This window comes from Aegilops tauschii, chromosome 3 (genome assembly GCF_002575655.3).
Source record: "Aegilops tauschii subsp. strangulata cultivar AL8/78 chromosome 3, Aet v6.0, whole genome shotgun sequence".
In the NCBI taxonomy this organism is placed as follows: Eukaryota; Viridiplantae; Streptophyta; class Magnoliopsida; order Poales; family Poaceae; genus Aegilops; species Aegilops tauschii.
This window is the reverse complement of record NC_053037.3, coordinates 54,337,572-54,341,842: the sequence shown is the minus strand read 5'-3', so window position 1 is coordinate 54,341,842 and position 4,271 is coordinate 54,337,572. Positions and strand designations below refer to the sequence as shown.

Sequence of the window (4,271 nt, the reverse complement as noted above, 5' to 3'; positions counted from 1 at the left end):
GTTTTTTTAGAACAATGTGGTTCATTAGGTGCAAGTGCCGCCATGGGTTCGTGCAATGAGTGGCCCTAACGGTCACATCTTTGTCTATTAATCCTGAAACCTCCCTCTCTCTCCCGAAACCCATCTAGGGTTAGCCTGTTGTTGTGGGGATGATTCCGACAATAGAGAGAGGGGGTAGGGATGAAGCTGGATCTAGCTAGGCACAAGTGTGACACAGAATTTCACCGATGAAGCTTTGCTTCTTTACTTTTTAATAATTTACTACCTCTGTACCAAAATGTAGGTACAGAGAAGTAGCATACAAGAAAACAACATCATGATCAAAAGTCCATGATACTCATCTCTCATGAAAGTGTCTTGTCAGCCCATCCCACTTAATCACCTTGGTGGGCACCCGTGGGACAACAAAATAATTAAGTGGACTATCCCGTTTAGCCCACCGGGAACCCACCTCGCCACCAACGTATCCTCGTGTACACTGTCTTCTCCAGAAAAAAAGACAAACCATTGGCGACGCAGGGCATGGCTCGCTGCTCCAGCGGCGATGCTGGCCGTGCAGATGATACTGCCCGTGCGGCGCGGCGCCATGGCGCAGGCCACGTGCTTGACCCCGGCCATGACGCCCAGTTGTTGATCGCTATGACGGCGTCGAAGTCCGCGAGGTCAAGCGCGCCCAGCTCGGGCTGCGCCAACGAGCCCATGATGCCGGTGTTGTTGAGCATGATGTCCAGCTTGCCGTGGCAGGCCACATCAAGGTCGATCACCGCGGCGACCTGCGCCTCGTCGTTGACGTCGCAGCGGCTGTACGACGTGGAGTCGGCGCAGAGCTCAGCCGCCAGGGCACGGCCCAGATCGTCCTGGACGTCTGCGAGGACGACCTTGGCGCCGTTCCTGACGAACTCCACCATTGTCGCCTTGCCAATGCCGCTAGCGGCGCCGGTGATCACGGCCACCTTCCTGGCCAACCTCTGGGAGCTCAAGGCAGTGGAGTAGCCGCATTGGCCGATGAGGCCAGCCACCACCGGGGCGCAGCACGACGGCTCTCCCCACTGCAACTGCAACACACAGACAGCAATATTAGCATGTGGAGCTAGTGACTGATCCAATTAGCACAAACATTACTCAGTACGCAGAGCCTTAGCTAGATCGATTTGACGCATCGTACCTGAGGATGACCTGCATCGCACGGAACATGTTGCTTGATCTCGTCCAGTCCTCTGCTTGCTTGGGCTATGTACGAAGTGTGATTCAGCGAAGAGGAGCCATCATTTGTATGTTTGTTTAGTGGGATCCTACTTATGTCCAGATAATCCATCTAATATTTATTGGGTTGTTAGTTATCACCCACCAAACATTGGAGGAAATAAGTGGATCGTGGTGGGACGCCCAAGTTCAGTCCCACTTGCAGCCTGAGCACTATGGTAGTAGGGTTTTTCTTGAAGTGGATCCCGCTGTTCAGACTGAGGACGTGTTGTGGGGCCCGAACGTGTCATGAACATGAAGCAACGGTATCCACTTGATCAAACTATGCGTGCCGCGTGTCGCTCAGACGCGGTTTCTACAGATTGCCACGCAGAGCTGTCGTTGGATGAGGTGCGCCGCCAGTCTTCCTGTCCACCTTCGTGGCTCTGCTGCTCCTCTGCACATGGGCAAATTGTCGAGAGGAACAAGATGGGTGCCGAGAGTAGGTTTTCTTCCTGATGCGGCCTTGGCCGCGGATCGGCCACGGCGGTGCTTTGGAGACGGATCTTCTGCGAGCAATGACAGTCGGCAGGGCTCACCACGGCTGCGACCTCCTCCTCCTTGCATGCTCAACATGTAGTCGCTCCTTCCATAGGCAGGAAATCGAAGGAAGATTGGTTCCTCTTGTTCCATTTCTTAAAAAAAAAATCGTGTAATCTGTTAATATATGGGTGTGTTTACACTTTTTTATGACATGCTTGGAACATGAGTTAAAATGTTAATGTGTGGACTTTATTTTCTGCTAGCAAATTATCTTCCTTGTCTTCAGCATAACTTTTTTTTAGACAGTTGTCTTCAGCATAACTAGATTGATGTCTACAGTTCCCCCCGCAAAAAAAAATTGATATCTACAGTTCAATAAAACTAGATTGGTATCTATGTGCAGACCTGGTATATTTTTCCTTGGTTCTCTAGATAATTGAAGTTGAAGTCATTGATTTGCTGTGCTGCTATGTAATTTTGATGTCAATGCCTGCTGTAAACCTAGGTGTGTACCTACCATCTTGTATATTTCTTGGCTACCTTTGACAATTAGACGGTATAGTACTCTTCTAAAAGAAAACGACGGTAGGACGATTGCATATCCAAGCGAAATTGCGTGAACGAGGAGTGCACCGAACATGAAACTTAAACTGTTCGAACAACGACCATCAAATAAACGATAAAATGTTATACGGTGCGGCAAGGCGCGCCTACGCTATTACCAGTACTAAATAGGCAAAATATGAAAATTCATTTCATGATGTATCTAATTTACCAATTTGATATTATGAATATTGATATATTTCTCTATAAATTTGGTCTAACTAAATCCACATGACTTCAAAAAACTAATACATCATATGTCTGAAACATATGAAGTACTTTTTCTATGAAAACCCAATAACGCCAACAGCGCAGCAAAACGTGTTCAACCCTTCTAGTAGAGTTACTGAGCTTCATTTAAATAAGCTGCTCTAGTGAATCGAAGGGTCTGAAGAGTGTGTGATCCCAGATAACAGATTTTTTTAGGGGTGTCCCAGATAACAGATGGTGAGACGTGTGTGGGTAGCTCACGTGGGCAACTGGGTTTCCTTGCACGTCGGTTTGTTCAGTTGAGAAAAAGAGACTGTTACACCCAGCCAATAAATGACTCTTAATAATTATTTTTAAATTTATGAATCTTTTTTTCTAAAGTTTGAACATTTCTAGTAGATATGTGAATACTTTTGAAATTTTAGGCATTTATTAAATGTGTGAACACGTTTGAAGCAATACATGGACACAATTTGTAAATTTATGAACATTTTTTAAATGTGCGGCCATTTTTAAAGCATGGACACTTTTTAGAATTTATGATCATTTTTTAAATTGGGCAAACATATCATGTGGACACTTTATAAAATGTCATTAACATATTTTAAAATGTACTCCCTCTGTAAACAAATATAAGAGCGTTTAGCTCAGTACTTTAGTGATCTAAACGCTCTTATAATTCTTTACAGAGGGGGTACAAACATATTTTCAAAATAAATAACCTTTTTTAGTGTCATGAATATTTTCTAAAATACCTCTGAAATTACTTACACATTTAGTTATTTTTTAAAACTTAAGTAAAGAAGTAACACAAATATTAATTCACCTATTCAATACAACTCTGAATACAGCTGAGGGCAACGATCTAGAGATGGACCAACGGCTCAGATAATAGTAGCATATAGTAGTACGAGCCATATCGAATTTTCAGTGAAGATATAAATTAGCAAGCATACAATGCTATTGGACTCTATAAGAATCCTATAGATACCCGACGCTGGTATGCTATGCACCGCGAGGGTGGGGAACGGAGGGGATGTGGATGTGATGGCATGATAAATTGTCTTTGTGGTTGGCCTTTTTATGAATTTCATCAAAAACATATGTCATATGTACCTAACATCTAAATTATGCATTCAACAAAAGCCATTGCAAGAAAAAACACTGAGTCTAGCATAATTAATACCCGTGAGCCAGCAACCAATTTACATCCAAAAAATAGACCAGTAAGCGAAGAACAACACGGCAAAGCGCAAACAACTTTTTTTATGGGAAAGCCTTCATGGCTGCTTTATTACCTCAAATCAAACTTACATCATTTGCTAAAGCATTGAGAAAAAACTAGGAGGTGTATCCGACCACACTGTCGGTGGACTACATCATTTCCAAAGCCCGCGACAACATCTAGTCCAATTCTAATGTGAAATGATTGTGGGTCAGTCGGTTAGCCGCGTGCAGTTGCTTGCTATTTTTCAATTATATTTCTATGACGCTGACTAGTGGACCCTTGCGTTCATGGCAAGGTCTTTTTTGTGAGAAAAAAATTCTCAGGATTTTCTTATTGCAAAATAGCAGACCACATGTCCTCTTTGCCGTTCAGCCGCTGACCGCGGACCCTATGCCACGTTGGTGCGCCTAATCGGCACTCTATTCATGTAGAAACGTGATTTGCACCATATATGCACGCCAAAACCAAGTTATGGCACTAATTCAATGTATGTCGTAAGTTATAG

The 4,271-nt window shown here is 44.0% G+C and overlaps 1 pseudogene; it reads right to left on the bottom strand.

Annotated features, from left to right (window-relative positions):
• Nucleotides 1-234: 234 nt before the first annotated feature.
• On the bottom strand, nt 235-1,902 carry LOC109778009 (uncharacterized; annotated as a pseudogene).
• Nucleotides 1,903-4,271: the final 2,369 nt, after the last annotated feature.